Genomic DNA, 18,108 nt, shown 5'->3' on the forward strand with positions numbered 1-18,108 from the left:
CACTCTTAATAAAAAAAAAAACAACTTTTGTTACTTATTGAAGCCTATCATGTATTATTCCTAGGAATAGTGTACCTAGTTACATGGACTTCTTAAAGAGATAGTGTGCATAGTATATTTTTTTTTGTGTAAAACGTGTCATATTCTGCATATAGGGATACAGGTGTGTAAATATTGTAATATTTGTTATACAGTGAACCAGGGTGTAATATTCTACATACATGGATGCAGGTGTGTACTGTGTGTAATATTCTACATACAGAGATACAGGTGTGTTCAGGGTGTAATATATCTCTTGCATGGGGTACAGTGTGTACTATTCTGTATACAGGAATACAGATGTGCAAGGGATGTAATATTCTACATACTAAGATACAGATATGTACAGGGCATAATATTCTACACACAGTAATTCAGTGTGTACTGTGTGTAATATTCTACATACAGAGATACAGGTGTGTTCAGGGTGTAATATACCTCTTGCATGGGGTACAGTGTGTACTATTCTGTATACAGGAATACAGATGTGCAAGGGATGTAATATTCTGCATACAGGGTTACAGGTATGTACACGGCATAATATTCTACACACAGTAATTCAGGGTGTACTGGGTGTAATATTCTACATTCAAGAATACAGTGTGTAACGGGTAAAATATTCTCCAACCATACCGTAGATACAGTGTGTGCAGGTGTAATATTCAATATTCAGGGAAACTGTGTGCAGGGTGTAACATTCTACAGTGTGTACATGGTACAATATTCAGCATATTATAATAATATTATGTCCAGGGTGTAATATTCTACAGTTCTGTATCTTGGGTGAAAGGTTTTTTTGTGAGCTGTTTTTGGCTCCTCGGGAAGGATGGCTTATATTATAGCGTTGCCTTATAATGTATTACAGAGAGCAGTATATGATTATACCACAGGGCACTGGGACACATTGTAGTGCAGTTCTGTTTTCAGGTAATTGGGGCACATTGTGGTACGCCCCTTTTGAGCTGTAGTTTTTGTGGCTCCTCAGAATGGCAAGTTTTTATTATAGCGCTGCTTTATAATGTATGACAGGACAGTATATTATATTACAGTATATTGTTATATGTCACTTGGTCACATTGTGATACGGTTTGGTTGTGTTGTAATTTTCTGGCTCCTTGGAATGGCGAGCCTTTATATTACAGTGCTGCATTATAATGTATTACAGCACAGTATATTACAGTACAGTACATTATATTACAGTGCAGTATATTACAGCACAGTATATTACAGTACATTATATTACAGTATATTACAGCACAGTATATTATATTACAGTACAGTATATTACAGCACATTATATTACAGCACATTATATTACATCACAGTATATTACAGTACAGTACATTATTATACCACAAGTCACTCGGATTCATTGCGCTGCAGTCCCATCGCATTGTTGTTGTCTTTTACAGCGTCCATTCAGTTTATGACTTACTTTATTTTAGTGTGGCCCTTGGATCTTTATGGGCCCCAATAGGTGGCAGAGCCCTTCCACTTTCTCTAGATGTATCCTCCTCTTTCCCGACTCTGGTCACTATATACATTTCGATGTCCCCCTTATTACACCCTCATAACTGATGACAGGAGACATCTGTATCCCTCCGATATTTCTCCTTTATCCTGTGACCACTCTGGTTTTTTCTTATCCCAGAATACTATACCATCCCCTACAGGAACTTGTGCCTACGTCAGACCTTGCGTCCTCCATATTATTACCTCAGAAGCCTGCGCCCCCCAATGTTATTACCTTAGAACTCTCTGTGCCCCCCATGTTATTAACTGCGGGCCCTGTTTGCCCATGGTATTACCTCAGAATCTTTTGCCCCCCCCTCCATATCACCTCAGAACCATAACCCTGTGTAACCTCATGTTTTTACCTTAGAAACCTGTGTACTCCAGGTTTTTACCTCAGCCCTTGGGTCCGCCATGTTACCACAAAACCCTGCCCCCCCCCCCCCCCTTAGTATTACCTCAGACTCCTGTGTCCTCCATGTTATTACCTCAGAATCCTGTGTCCTCCATGTTATTACCTCAGAATCCTGTGTTCCCACCATGTTATTACTTCCAACCATGTGTCCTCCTTGTTATTACCTCAGACCATGCGTGCTCCATGTTATTATGTGCCCCCTAATGTTATCACCCCAGAACCCTGTTCCCCCATGTTATTACCACAGGATCTTTTGCCCTCCCATATCACACCAGAACCCTAAGTACTCCTACCCCCCCCCCCCCACCACCGTAGCACCTGAGACTCCTGTAGCCTTCATATTATTACCTGAGAATCCTTTGCCCCCATTTTTACCTCAGAACCACATTTCCAATGTTATTACTTGAGAAACCTATGTCCCCCATGTTATAACCTCACAACTCTGTGTTTCAGCCATATTATTACCTCAGACCCCTCTCCCACCTCATGGTATTACCTCAGAATTTTATGAAATCTCCATTTTATCCCCTCTGAACATTTTGCCCTCCATATCACATCAGAACCAGTCTACTCAGTCTACCCTCATATTTTAACTTAATAGCCCAGTGTTATTACCTCAGAATCTTATGTCCTCCCATGTTATTACATCACACTCTCGTGCCCCCATGTTATTACCTCAGAATTTTAAGTTCTCCCAAGTTGTTACCTCAGAACCCTGTCCCCCATGACATTACCTCAGACTTAGGAGTCCCCCCCTATATTATTACCTCAAGCCCTCGGTGGCCTATGATATTCCCACATAACCCTGTCCCCCCCCCCCCCTCCATGGTATCGCCTCAGCCCCGGGGCTCCCCATGTTATTACCTCAAGCCCTCAGTCGCCTATGATATTACCACATAAGACTGACCCCCCATCCTCCATGGTATCGCCTCAGCCCCGGGGCTCCCCATGTTATTACCTCAGCCCCCATGACATCCTCTCACCCCACTTTCTTTGGTCTGGCCCTTACACCCCTCACCGGGCTGGTCTTACCTCGGTTCTCTCCGGTGATTTCACCTCATACACTGACCCCGGGGCCCCTCCCGCCTTCCCCTGCTGTCCCTTGTGGCCCCCGCCGTCTCTGCCTCCTCCCCTGTGTTTGCCCCCCTGTGGCCCCTGTGCTGTGGCCCCCGCTCCTGGGTCTCCGCCTCTTCCCCGGCCGCTTTCTCTCAGAGATTGCACGCCGGGAAATGCTTAGAATACTTCGGCCATGGCCGCAGTTCTCCAGAGCCAGTGACAGCCCCGGACAGACCCCCGGGACCCCCCGACCCAGACCGGGGCCCTCCGCCACCCTGGAGTCCGTGACGTGCTGGAGGTAACGGAGGGCTGTGGGGAGGGTGGTGGTGTGATATCACCGGGGCTCGGTGTACCCAGATATGTGACGTCACTGGACGGTGCCGGGGCGTGAGGGGTTAATTCTTCAGTCCCCCTCCCTTCCCCGGGCTCAGCCGACGTTAGGTCCCGGGTGAGGAGCAGCAGTGAAGGGGTTAAATGGCTCCGCTGAATGGGTGAAGTGTTGCAGCAGTTCAGGGGTTAACTGTCCCCGGGTGTGTGAGGGGGCTCTCGGCCCGAAACGTGTGTGTGTGGGGGAACCCAAACCTGTCAGCACTTAACCCTTCATGTGCGTCTTCCAATTAGTGGGCGTGTGTTCTGCCCGTCCGGGCAACACGTGGAGTACAGCAAGGGTTAATCTCCCCCTCCCCTTGTCAGATTAACCCCTGACTCCCTGCAGCGGTTGTCATCCTGCGCCTTTCCGCCCGTGCGCAGCCTCCCCCTGTGTTTACCCCATGTAGCTGCCCCCGGCCGCCCTACTGCCCCGCTCCACAGGTAGGTGCCCCCGCCCTGCCGGTATGTAGCGCCCTCCCGGCTGCAGTTCCTGTGTGTGGCCGCAGGGGGGCGGCAAAATCTCCCCAGACACAAGCGGCAGCCGCCGGATAAAGTTCTGCTGAAACTTTCAGCCGCATCTGAGAGGCCAGAAGTGATAGAGCCGGCTGTGGAGGAGGGCCCGGGGGTAGGCAGGGGCCACACTGACCGCAGGGAGCTCCGGCTGCTGGACATGGACACGGACCCTGCAGGGAGTCACCGCTCTGGAGGCTACACAGTAAGTGGATCGGCCCCTGTACACACCTAGCAGTGCGGCACTGGCTCGTGGCTGCATGCTGCTTCCAGTGTTTGTATTATTGGGTGGTGAAGGGGGGGGGGGGGGGCACTTTATTGATTTACGATTCTGTATAATGGTGGTCAGCGACTACATAACAATAATCTAGGATCTGTCATCATGTCGCCTAGTTCACCTGCAGACCCTTGTGATCGGAGGTAACCCACTTACTCGCTCGCTGACCTCTCTGATCAGAGGTAACCCACCTACTCGCTCGCTGACCTCTGTGATCGGAAGTAACCCATCTATTCGCCTGCTGACCTCTGTGATTAGAAGTAACCCATCTTCTCGTCTGCTGACCCCTGTGATCGGAAGTAACCCACCTCCTCACCCGCAGATCAATATAATTGTTGGTAACCCACCTGCTCCCTCGCATACCCCTGTGATCTGAAGTAACCCACCTCCTCACTTGCAGACCCCAGTGATCTGAAGTAACCTACCTCCTTACTTGCAGACCCCTGTGATCGGAAGTAACCCATCTCCTTGCCCGTAGACCACTGTTTTTAGGTAACCCACCTCCTTGCCTGTAGACCCTTGTGACTGTAGGTAACCCACCTCTTTCCCCGCAGATCCCTATGATCGTCAGTATCCCACCTCCTTCCCCACAGATCCCTATGATCATCGGTAACCCACCTCCTTCCCCGCAGATCCCTATGATCGTCGGTAACCTCCCCGCCTGCAGGATTTTGTCCCAGTTTTGCCGCTGCAGGGTAAGGTGTGCAGGACTTGTGTATTATCTGCTGTTTATGATCTGCCGCTTGTTTTGTTTATGGTTTTCTTGCTTTTTTTTTTTTTTTTTTTTTTTTGCTGATTCCTGCACCTTTTTGTTGTGTTTTTGCTCGGTCTGTGCTGGAACTTGCAGGTCAGGACGGTGCGGTGCCTGGGCTCCCTGATAACGGACACCGGGCCAGGTTCTCTGAGGACAATGAGGGACAGGAGGCTGTTGTGACGGCGGTTACGTGCGCTGGCCTGGGGGTCACAGATTAATCCATTCCTTGGGGTGGTTCCTGCATACACTCCCTGAGAATGGAGCAGATAAAAGGCGAGCACATCCTGTCTGGTGGCGATAAGAGGTGAGAGCTGTCACTGCCACCACCACCGACTCTCTGCTCTCCTGCTGCAGGTCCTGCATAGTTTTATCATTAAATTGTTTTGTTTTGTTTTTTTTCTTTTTATTTTACGCTTTCACTTTTATTTTGGGAGCCGGCGGCGTTGCGTGAACCTGACACATTTGGAGCGAGCCGTCGCTGGAGGAGGTTATAATAGGATTGCTGATTGGTGGTATTGAGGTATTCATAGAGGCCGGTGGTGCCGCTGCCATGTCTTTGTGATGTGCAGATGGTAAATTCTCTCTTCTCCCCCCCCCTTCGTGGCTGGCTGTAGTGACAGAGCCGGTGTGACACACGAGCGAGCGGGCGAGTGAGCGAGCGAGCGCTCCTGTGTACACAACTTTCTAAGTTCCATTGCATTCTTGTGTCAGGGAGGCTGTGTGTAGAGGAATCTGTTGGCCGGGCCTCGTGTAGGGTGAAGCTGATCCACTCATGGTATTTTGTTTTCACCAGTTGCTGAACTGGAAGTTCCCTCATAAGGTAAGGTGGCACTGGGTTTGTAAGGGGCTTTAAAATGCCACATGTAAAATTAGCCTGCCAATTCAGCGAATTGTATCCATAGCTAAACTGGGATCTACTTCTGTGTGTCCTCTCTCAATAGCCGGGTTCAGAATTAGCCGCTTCAACTACTTAAACTGCGGAGTCAAATTTAGAATAGACAGAGGAGGGTCGGCCAGGAATACAAAGATTCTTTTTTGTTAGCTGGGGTGGGGGTGGGGGGGGAGGACGGGTGAGGAGGGAGGTGGGGGGAGCAGAAAAAAAAAATCGTGTCCCTTAGAAGACGGAGGCCGCAAACAGAGCGGTTTTATTTGTGTCCTGTGAAAATTAAAGATTTGTGAGTGTTGTCGGGGCCTCGGAGGCTACGCTCCTCGCCGTTCAATTATTATTATTATTCTGTATTTTCGCGTTACTTTGCTGCTCTTTCCGTGCGGTTCGCTGCCTTCTTGGAGCTGCTGAACTTTGTGGCTTTTGAGGTGGAAGTTGCTGGCTTTGATGACAGGGAGCGAGACACTTTTCTTCACATTTGTCAAGACACTGGTTAATAAAACACTGAAGGTTGCGATCCACCGTCAGGGAAAATCGGCAGCAATTCTCAGCTCGGTAGGAGAACCTTTTAGGATCAGATTAGCACAAAGAACTTTACATTATAGGTATGTGACATTCCCTGTGTGCCACCGCCGACCGCTGGCTTTAATGTGTCTTCCAAGGAAATCATCCGCCTGTGCCGCGTCATTAACTCTTCCACCACCCCCTGGGCGTATGGCAAGGAAGGTGTTAACAAATATTGCAAATAAAGCGACGGGGTCAATAGCTTCTTAACATCGCTGTCGTCCTGTCACCTGCAGTAAAGTGCCGTCTATTTATTCTGCAGCCAAGGAATATTCTAATCTCCTCGGAAATCTCTCGGGGAGGACAGATGTGCCCTCGGCAGCTCAGGGGAGATTTGTATCAGGAACAAATACCCTGTCAAACGTTGCTCTGCTTTGTACAGAGAGCCGCTGGGGAAGGGGTTAACAAGTGTGTGCCGGGGCAAACAATTATTTGGCATCTTGTTGAGGGAGCAGGAATGCCCGAGTCTGGATAGATTGTGCTCCGCTGATAGGGCTGCAGTTGGTGAATGGGGTGCTCGTGTCGCCTCTGAAGTCCGTTCCTGGTTACTCTCAGCTGCTGTGCTCGGATTTTGGGGATGTATAACTCCAGGCAGCGTACCCCGATAACTGGAATCTACGTGCAATACGGAATAATAGAAACACTAAGTACAGAAAAATCCCTACAGCGTCAGTCGTAAAATAATAAACGCCGCGAACAAATCTGTGCACGGAAAAATTCTGCTAATTGGCCAAAATTGTGTCTCTGAATTATATATTACTACAATACATGAATTATATATATGATAACACAATACATACAATAAATATATAGAGAATAACAACAAATACAGTTATATATATATATATATATATATATATATATATATATATATATAGTAATATATATATAAAACAGACCTCATATTTATAATACAATACACGTTACATTGTATATTAATACAAAACGTGTTATGTATAGTTAGTATATATAAAACAAAACTTTGTACAAACTAATACATTAAATATTACAATAAAATAAAACAGCTTTGTATGTTCAACTTGATGTCTAACATCTGTCAAATACACTATAAATATGTAACAGCCGTGATAAATATCTATAAATACAGTATATACTAAATCATTAGATGCATATCATTGACTTTGCAATATTTTAGCAGTTTTCTGTAAGCGTATACGTGATATGGAGTGTAGTTTAATAACACGGGTGACGTTATATTTATATAAAGACTGTATATTTGTTTACTTATCTATATAGCTATATGTCTGTGTAAAATAGTAGTATAAATCCCTGTATATTTTTTTGTATATACAGGTTGTATGTGTATAATATGTCATCGGTGTGCTGTATTATATAGTTGTTTGTGGGGTGCAGAGATGGATGATATACACCAGACAGAAAGAGTTACTGTCTATGACAAAATCAATGACATCTCCTCACTTCAGTGCGGATGTCGACTAATGACACAAATCTGAATAAACAGATGAAAATAGCAAAATAAAATTTCAGAAAGAAGGAGACATTAAGCGATGGAAAGAAAGCAGTGAGTCTGCCAGGGAAGCATGGAGGAGTCTATATAGAAGGAAATGATATATAGACACGAGGAGGAGAGAATGAGTTCATAATGGACTGACATTGCAAGTAGAGGAAAGAGAAAGAAAGCAGAACAGGCAAAGGAAGGAATTGCTGAAGTGTAGGACGGAAAGCAGGAACGATGGAAGCAAGGAACATGAGAGAAAATAAGATGATGGAGTAAGAGAAGGCGCAGAGGTGGTTAAAGAAGGGAGCAAAAAAGAAAATGTGATGATGGAGCAAGTGATGGAGCAGAGATGGTTAGAGGAGAGGGATAGAAAAATACGACGGAGCAGAGATGGTTAGAGGAGCGATGGAGAGAGATAAGATGATGGAGCAAGTGATGGAGCAGACATGGTTAGAGGAGGGAATGATAGAGAAAAATAGGACAGAGAAACAAATGAAGAAGTGGCTAGAGGAGGGAGCGATAAAGAAAAATTGGACGATGGAGTCAGTGATGGAGCAGAGAGGGAGCGATAGAGAAAAAATATGCTGATAGAGCAAGTGATGAGAAGAAGCGGTTGTAGCAACGAGTAGTAGAGAGGAAAATAAGACGAAAGAGAAACTTAAAGAAGAGAGCTGGTTATAGAAAGTGATGATACAGTAGAGAGAAAAATAAAATAAGACGCTGCATGTGATGGAAAAGAGCTAAAGGATGGAGCAATAGAGAGCGGAATAAGATGAAGTCGTGAAGGAAAAGAGATGATTAAAGAAAAAACATCGATGGTGATGGAAAAACAGAAATGATTCAAGGAAGGAGCGTTAAAAGAAAAATAAGATGATGGAGCAAGTAAAGAAAGGGATGATGGAAAGAGTGCAAAAGAGAAAAATAAGATGATAAAGTAGATAAGTGAAGAAATACAATAGTAGGGAATGACGGAAAAATAAGACGATGGAGCGGGTAAAGGAACGGGTATGATTGAAGGATGGAGCTCGAGAGAGAAACAAGATAAAGTAGATGTAGGAGCAGAGATGGTTATAGTAAGGAGTGACATAGAGAAGAATAAGACGATGAAAAAGCAGAGATGGGTATCGGAAGGAGTGAGCGGTAGAATGTGGTGATCACAGGAACGAGAAAGAAAAAGGAATAGAATGATAGAGTATAGGAAGGATCAGGAATTATTGAAGGAAGGACACAGAGTGAAAAATAAGATTAAGGAGCAGATTACAGAACCAAGAAGATTGAAAAGGAGGCGTGATAGAAAAATAAGAGAATTGTAATGTGTGGGGAGAACAGGGCCGAAGGATAATATGGTGGAACAGGAAAATACACAAAGCAATTAAAGAAATCGAGAGGGATGAGATGACAAGACAAATCATGAAGAAGGAGACTGGATACTGGGGGGAAATACAGAAGTGGGAATAGTTGGACGAAGAAGAAATAGAAACTTGGGACTGGAATGATTAGCGAAGGCAGAGAAGGTGAGAAGTCTCTGATAGAGAAGATAACTGTTCTTCAACAATTGAAAACAAGAGGGAAAATGAGAAGGATGGGATAGTGAATCTAGTATAGAAACCATAAAGATGGAGGCACGAGAGAACATAGAGGCTCTAGAACAATCAATACGGGATGGATAATAAAAATTATAGAGAAGGATTATATAAGAAAGAAGGAATGTCAGGAGCAACAGATGGTATTAGAATAAGATGAGCAGAAAGAGTTAAAGAGAACTGTAAGTGCCTAGAGGAAAGAAACGTAGAGAAAGAGATGAGGAAATATGCATGCCTAGAGGAAGGAGAACGGTGAGGAAACGTGTGCCTAGAGGAAGGAGAGTGGTGAGGAAATGTGTGCCTAGAGGAAGTAGTAGAGAGAATGAGGAAAGGTGTGCCTACATGAAGGCGCACGATGAGGAAACATGTGCCTAGAGGATGGACAAGGAAGAGGAAAGGTGTGCCTACATGTAGGAGCAGGATGAGTAAGTGGGTGCCTAGAGGAAGGAGCAAAATGACGAAAGGTGTGCCTAGAAGGAGCAGCTTGAGGAAACGTGTGCCTACATAAAGGAGCAAAATGACGAAAGGTGTGCCTAGAAGGAGTAGGATGAGGAAACGTGTGCCTAGAGGAAGGAAATGCATGTGGAAACGTGTGCCTAGAGGAAGAAGTAGAGAGAAGGATGAGGAAACGTGATAGAAAGATGAGGAAGCATGAGTGTCTGGAGAAAAGAGAAATAGGGTGAAGGATGAAGGATCAAAAAAGTGCCTAGAGTTTTAAAAAGTAGAGAGGGGTGAAGAAACGTGAGCGTCTACAGGAATGGGAAATAAATGGCAATGACTGCAGCTGTAGCGAAGGATGAGGTGATGGAGAATAGTAAGATGGTGGAGAAAGAGACAGGTAGGTAAGAAGTGCAATCTGCCAGAGGCATCACTTGAAGCACGTAGGCCCCAATGCAAAATCTGTAATGGATCCCCAGCCTACCTTGTTGTGCCTAGAATAGAGAAATCATTTATGTAGCCCAGGGAACCCCTTAGAGTCTAGGGTCCAGTAGTGGCTGCTATCGCTTCACTCCCTATAGCTACGCTCCTGCTATAAAGTTTTATTTATTTCTTATTTTTGTGTGACCTTTTTGACTCCTTCTGTGACAACACTACGTCCTGCTGCAGATCCGTAGGCCGTGGCGATGGCATGAGATTCCCAGTCATGAGCATAGTGTGCAGATTACTGAGCTCGTCTCCTGTGATCCTCTTCCAGATCCCATTTATTCCCAGCACAGATTGTCTGGTTGTGCGGTGTTATTAGCCGTGCGCGGTGCTGGTGGCAGTTCATCTGAAGCATTTATGGCTCTTGTAGAAGTTTATTACTCCTTCCTGGAAGCGTGTTATAATAGAAAAACAAGGATCACCAGCAATGTTCTGCCCCGAGGCCATGACTGGCTGCCTGCTCTATTAGGCCTTGTTAATAAAAAGCTCGGCATTGTCTCTCGTCTTGTATTGTCACCCATTCCAGCTGCTACTATTAACTCCTTCCCAGCCGCTGAGGGCTCAGCTATTGTGACCCGTCTCAGGATGGAATTTCCTGTTTTATGTATCATGACTCTGGAGGGGTTTTTTTCTCAAAAACTTTTTGCAGTTTATAGCTTAAGGATTGGCCATGTGATCCTGCCGGATAATAACCAGGCCTTGATCTATTGTGACATATTACATGCTATATTGAGAATCTTGTTAAATTCATGATGGACGTGTCATACAGATCTTACATGATGAATAATATACCAGGATGGTACGGAGGGGTCTCCGGGATCACAATCTTGTATTTTTGCAGGATGGAGGGAGCTTTTGGTGACGTATGGACTGTATGTGTCAGGGGGGTCAAAGTCTGAGGGTCCTCACTGCTGACATGATGGAGGAAATTTATCAATCCCCCTATGCCAGGTTTCTGGTGTAGAAGGCTGATATTGTTGTGCACATTTGTGTTTTGAACCTCGCTATCCACATCATGTAAACGTAGGCAGAGCGGGCCAGGAGGGGGATGTCTCGGCCCAATATATTCTCATAGACATTCCCATTCCAGGGCACGGGAGTGTGCATGGCATAGGAAGAGGCCCTGGAAAAGTTACTGACTAAATGAGTAATTATTATAGAATTATTATTATTATATAATTAGATGTACAGTTTTACATATTTACTCCTGACTGAGCATGGTTGTCATTTATGAATGAGTTGGAGCAGGAGTCTGCTGTGGAAACCTAGAGGAGTCCGAGTCGGTGTGTTGGTTTCCCGACGTCAGATCCCTTAGTATATCTGCATTATTATACAAGTATCAACCATTCAGTTAGTAAAGTTTAGGATATTGCTCATAGGTCATGGATAGGCAGAAACATGGCCGCTAGCTGCTGCTTCCCATCATCGTACTTGTTCTGTCTCTATTGTTTCTAGTTGTTGCTGCCAGGACTGAGGCACCGGAGTCAGAGAGTCACTTTTGGGTTCTGTCAATGTTGATATAAATGTGCAAATTCCAATTCTGGCTTAGAAATCAATATTCTATATTATTAATATTGTATAATTAGTGAATTACATTCAGAGCTTGTTAGATATTCATAGTCATGGGGATTTTGGAGAATTTTCAGTCCAGGTTTGGCTTTTATACTCCATAGCCCTGGGTGATGCTTTGTGGCTATTGCACAGTAGAATTTAGAATTGTGTTATTTATAACTGAGTAGAATTCTTTGTTTCTATATCTATTCTGTATATATGGACAGTACACAGTACCACTTCTCTAGTCCTGTATATATGACCAGTGCACAGTACCACTTCTCTTATCCTGTATATAGGACCAGTGCACAGTACCACTTCTCTTATCCTGTATATAGGACCAGTGCACAGTACCACTTCTCTTGTCCTGTATATAGGACCAATGCACAGTTCCACTTCTCTTGTTCTATATATAGGACCAGTTCACAGTACCACTTCTCTTGTCCTGTATGTATGGAAACTGCACAGTACCACTTCTCTTGTCCTTTATATGTGGACATGGCACAGTACCACTTCTCTTGTCCTTTATGTGTGGACATGGCACAGTATAACTTCTCTTGTTCTGTATATATGGACATGGCACAGTATCACTTCTCTTGTTCTGTATATATGGACATGGCACAGTATCACTTCTCTTGTTCTGTATATATGGACGCTGCACAGTACCACTTCTCTTGTCCTGTATATATGGACATGGCACAGTATCACTTCTCTTGTTCTATATGTATGGACATGGCACAGTATCACTTCTCTTGTCCTGTATATATGGACATGGCACAGTATCACTTCTCTTGTTCTGTATGTATGGACGCTGCACACTACCACTTCTCTTGTCCTGTATGCAGTGTGTAATTCTCAGTTTCTGCTTTTATTTTGTATATATGGCAGCAGTGCACAGTACTTCTTTGTACAGTATGTTCTTATATGTATAGACCGTGCACAGTACCACTTCTCTTGTCCTGTATTTATGGACAATGCACAGTACCATTCCCATTGTTTTGTCTGCAGGTTGTTATTCTCAGTATCTCCTGACTTTTGGGTTCTTTTCAGTCTTTCTTTCTTATTTGGGAGTTCTCGCTGACCTGTGAGTTTCTGAGGTCTGCAGTGATTTGCCCTTCCTTGTGCAGCTGCTGACTTTCTCATGGTGTTGATGCTTCAGTAGTTGTCGGGGAGTCCATGGGAAGACGGACTGTAAGGTTTGGTTCACCACTTAGTGCAGTAAAATCCATTCTCTTCATGAGATTGTTTCTCCAGCAGATCTGTGATTTTCTAACCCCATTCAGAGATATGGGACAGTCAGAGAAATTTCTGCAAAATATCTGTGTGTGAATGTACCCTAAGGGGTGTAGAGAGAAACCTTCCTGAAGTTTTGCACTGTGACCAGTCGAGCCTGAAATCATATTAAAAGCTTCTTCTCTAGAAAAAGATCAGGAGATCTGGAACATTAGGGGTTAATGTCCGTGGATCCATCAGTAATGCACAGCCATGAATGTGAACAGATAATAGACACGTCTTCATTATCCCGCTCCATTGTTGGCATGTGAATTATTAAATGTGGACAATCTGCCTCCTATAGTGAAGAGGTACAGGAGCTGCTGACCCCCGACTCGTCAGAGGGGGTAAGGTCCCGCTGCACTAGCATGACTGTGAGGTTGTCACAGCTCCGCCCATTGCACTGACATCACTGAACATACTGAGAAATTGTCACAGCCCCGCCCCTCACCCTGATAGTACTTAATATAATGGAGGTTGTCAGCCCAATCCCTGCACTAACTTCACTGACATAATAAGAGTGTCATAGCTCCACCCCTTGTGCTGACATCACTAAAGAGAATGAGACGTTGCCGCGCCGCAACGGTCACTGGAATTGAGAGATTCACCCCCTGCGCTGACATCACTGACTCTATTGAGAGTATGTCACTTCTCCGACCCCTCTGCATTTACATCACGGTCTATAGTTATTTTGGTTATCACAGCTCCACCCCTTTCTGTTACATCTCTAAATATGAGTGGTTGTCACAGCTCCACCCCTTCCCTGACATCACTAAGTGTAAGTAGAGTGTTGTCCCGTTACGAGTTCTGTTCTTTCTATCTTGCACCATAAAAGTGTACAATTCAAGGATAACTCCACCCAAAATGTTCCTAAAACTGTCGCTTTGTTTCCAAGGTCTCTAGTCAAGGATCCCTCAGAATAGAGGACCGTAGGAGAGGCATTTACTAATATTTGATTGTTTTTTTGGGTGACCTTAGTCTTTTGTTACAGTGAATTGATGCTAATCCTGTATAGCAAATCCAATGTCTAACACTGTGAAACCAATAGTTTGCTAGCATAGCGCCATCACCTGCCCTAGTCCTGTATGACACTGTAACACCATGCACACATAGACCTGATGATCTTCCTGTACATGCTGTAAAGTATAAGCTCCACCAGTTGCTGCTTTGTACTTACATATCACACATAAGTGGTTTATGGGCAAGACTGTAGCAGCGAGTGGCTGGGATTTGTAGTATGTGCAGAGCTTATCAACCTTGGACTTTACAGACGGTCACATTTCATTTGCGTTAGGACTCCCAATGAAGCATGTGTCCAAACCTGCCAGCTTATCACAAGGTACTGTCCAACAGGTCTCCCAGCAGCGGCCAACATCCCAATCGGCAGGTACTTGTAGATGGAACGGTGGCTGAGAGCCATTGCTCGGTGCCAGGTCTCACAGACGCATTTCACGCTTAGTAGCTGGAAACTGATTCCAAATGAGGTAGCAATGACTTCCTGCAGTTAATGAAGGACCACACCAGCCGGCTTCTGAATGAGCTCCATAGAGGCGACTGCATGCATATAACATTTGGTGAGGAACACCTACACATACAGCAACTCAGTGGTCACCATCAATGGCAAGTGGATGGATGGAGAACCCTGAGATGTTCACAAGTTCACAAGAGATTTACAGACCAAAGACTTGGTGACGTGTTTAATATTGGTGCTATGTGGGCAGCAGGTGGGCCTCTGAATGTGGGTTGTGTCCACCACAAATTTCAGATGAAGTGTCTTCTCCTGTGTATAGTTCAGGTCTAGTCAGAACATAAGATTGACCCAGTCATAGGTGACATTGGCAGGGTGAATTGGACCAGATCTGTGTGAACATGGCTCTATGGTCTAACAACCCTCAATAGGACACTTTGCATGACCCGTCGTAAATCGGTGTAATGTACAATTCCTGAATCTATGTGGAACCCTAAGTGCAAGGCCAAAATGTGAATTCAGGAGTGAGATCCTTGGCAGCATAAGGGACCAGTTATGTTGTAATCTTTATTGGGGTGTCTTGTCCAGAGGAGCTTACAATCTAGGAGACCTCTCTCCAGAGGCGCTTATAGCTTAGCAGATCTCTCTGCAGAATAGCTTGCAGTCTAGGACAATTCTCTAGAGAAGAGTTTATAGTCTAGGGGATGTTTCTATAGAAGAGCATACAGTCTAGAAGACTTCTCTCTAGAGGAGTGTACAGTGAATGAGCCTTCTCTCTAGAGGAGCATACAGTCTAGGAGTCTTATTTCTAGAGGAGCGTACAGTCTAGGAGTCTTCTCTCCAGAGGAGCGTACAGTCTACGAATCTTCTCTCTAGAGGAGTGTACAGTCTTGGAGTCTTCTCTCTAGAGGAGATCTCGGTCCATCATGTCCAGTCTATAGTGTATGAAGTGGGTAAAGGCTAATGTGGGTTATTCTTGCTGTGTACCAGCTAGCACCATCCCTTTTCCTCTCCAGACCTTCTCCAGGTTCTCTTCTGCTTGAGGATCAGAGAATATTCTTCTCTCTTTCTCTCTGAACGTCTCATTACAATTTTAGAGGAAAAAATCGAACCCCTTTGAGATGTTTTCTCTGGAGCCGGACACTGAGATTTCCAAATCTATCAGCCTATGCTTCTGCGGTTCGGTGTGCGCCCCTGTGAGGCTTCTGTCAGGCAGAGACAGGTACCGGCCCTGATAACAAACAGAGATCTGGCTCCCAAGTATTTCCAGATGACTGGAGGGAGGCGCTGGCTGAGAGTACTCACATTCTTCTCCGCTCTATTATCAAAAGTACGGCTCACACCACTGCGCAGCGGATAAAACACGCACAGGTGTCAATTATAGGATTATTGTGCCATAACCCAGGCTGCAAACCGCCAGATCTGCCACTGCGTACACTGTGTGTATTGTTCACGCACAGTGCAACTTCTCTTATGTATGTATTGATGCTGCACAGTACAACTTCTCTCATGTATCATTATGTACGGACACCGCACAGTACCACTTCTTTCCTGTATCCGCCTGCACAGTCCCACTTTTTTCAGGCACAGTACCACTTCCCTTGCCTTTTGTATTCTCATATAGATGCCACGTTCAGCCGCTTTGAAGTTAATCCACATCCGTCATTTATCGATGGCAGGCTTGTCTATTCCTCCTGTAGTAGGTAAATACAGTTACTGTGATCTCCGGGACTCCAGCGGTAAATTGGAAGGCGACGGCTTCATGTTGACTGTTACCTCCGGATCTGTGCAGAATTCTCCCCAGAGTTGAGACTCCATATTGATCTCCCCTGGAATCACAAAGCCTTCACTTGCTTCTTACGTTCTCGGAGTATTAACCATTCTTTTTATTGTGACACCGCACTTAGGAGAGAAAAAAACTTCTAAGCGGGAGGGTCAGGTGTTGGGATTGAATTCTGCTTTATTTTTTATGAATCAGATAAGAATAACTGCACATGAGACTGTATGTGAAGACAAGAAGACATTTCCATATCAAAGCCGGTGTCTTGGAGGCGGCGGTGGTAATTAAGATGCAGCGCTTTGGCCTGTGTATGAAGACTCTAATGCCGCGATTTTTGTGAAGCCTGTGTGTGCTGAGCGCTACTGCACCGCTTATCTACTCCCAATATTGACACCCGGTTGGAATATCTTCTATCGTGCTTGTTGTTCTGTAAGATTTGCAGCAATTCCCCCAAATAACACCTCTCCAGTTATCAGGAAGTACTTCTCCAGGGACCGATGAATTTATAGGCTGACTCAACCTATTCTATAGAAAAAAAAAAGTAAAATATTTAGTTTTCCCAGCACACATGAAGATTTCCGCTAGGGTCCAGGCTTGCATCTCCATCTGCTTAGGGTCTGCTGAACTGTACCCTTCCAAAACATCAACCGTATTGGTGTAGAAATTAGACTCACCTCTTGATCTTTTAGAAATTTGGCTGCATTTGTTTCGGAGGGGGTCATGGATGATAGGAAATGTCATGTGACCACTGTCGGCTTTGTCAAGTAGCTGGTGGATGGGATATTACAAAGCGGAGGGGTATAAGATAATGGTCCACACCATGTAATATCTTACTGTAGATTAATGTTCATATGGTAAGAAGCCCAATCCCATGACGGATGGGAGTGACCGCACTCTATGTTGACAGATCGGGGGTGATAAATTGTGAATGTCTGATCTATTTGTTCGCAGGGGTGATAAATCACCGCCAGAAGTGTGTTCCAGAATCTAGGTGTAGGGGTCAGGAGGCATAGCCATCATAAGAATAAGCTATTGACGGTCCTATTACCTATTCGTTTTTAGAATATCTTTTCTCAGTCGTCTCCTATCAGGAACAGAATTTTCAGGCAGCGCCTCCTGTGGGTTGTTATGTTCATGTCTCTGTAGGTTGGATGGTGATCACTTGCTGTACAAGGAATGATCTAATTTTATATCTTCTACACTGGATGGGCATCCACTTGTTGAGCACTTGAATGGGTCTTGAATTTAGACAACTCCCATTTCGAATAGCACGCACCCATAGGAATGAATGGACGCAGGGGGTTAAGCGGCCGTCCACCGGCAAAGTCTGCGTCCTGGCTGCGTCCATTCATTCCTATGGATGCGTGCTATTCGAAACGGCCGTTTGAAATAATACTTGCTCATCTCTAGTCTTGATCTCACTATCCTTGAAGCCACCAATTTGGAATTCATGAGAACCAAACCCTGTAGGCACCACCATTTACTGGGAGAAGGAAATTCGTTACATTTCTGACTTTTCAGACATGTTGCTTAGATGCTAGAACCTATAGATGGTTGATGGATATGTGGTGGATGGATACGGCCTCCGCGGTGTCGTTTACTCCTATAACCCCCCCTTTCCAACTATAAATGTGCATAACATTTTTATTCAGAGCGGACTGCTGTGTC

The 18,108-nt window shown here is 44.9% G+C and overlaps 1 protein-coding gene across 9 annotated transcripts in view; it reads left to right on the forward strand.

The window, feature by feature from the left end:
* The window catches only part of SOX6 (SRY-box transcription factor 6), a 279,833-nt gene that overhangs the window by 5,643 nt on the left and 256,082 nt on the right, over positions 1–18,108 (forward strand). For 4 of the 9 annotated variants that reach the window (XM_075280971.1, XM_075280979.1, XM_075280978.1 and 1 more), the window contains exon 1: positions 3,973–4,106. The exons of 1 other annotated variant lie outside the window; for it this stretch is intronic. The gene's annotated coding sequence lies outside the window, so the exon portion shown is untranslated. Of the gene's footprint in view, positions 1–3,267; positions 3,321–3,972; positions 4,107–4,855; positions 4,874–5,234; positions 5,287–5,634; positions 5,753–18,108 lie in introns of those variants that run through there. 4 more of the 9 variants (XM_075280975.1, XM_075280976.1, XM_075280973.1 and 1 more) reach the window with 4 other exon arrangements.

This window comes from Leptodactylus fuscus, chromosome 7 (assembly GCF_031893055.1).
Source record: "Leptodactylus fuscus isolate aLepFus1 chromosome 7, aLepFus1.hap2, whole genome shotgun sequence".
Classification (NCBI taxonomy): Eukaryota; Metazoa; Chordata; class Amphibia; order Anura; family Leptodactylidae; genus Leptodactylus; species Leptodactylus fuscus.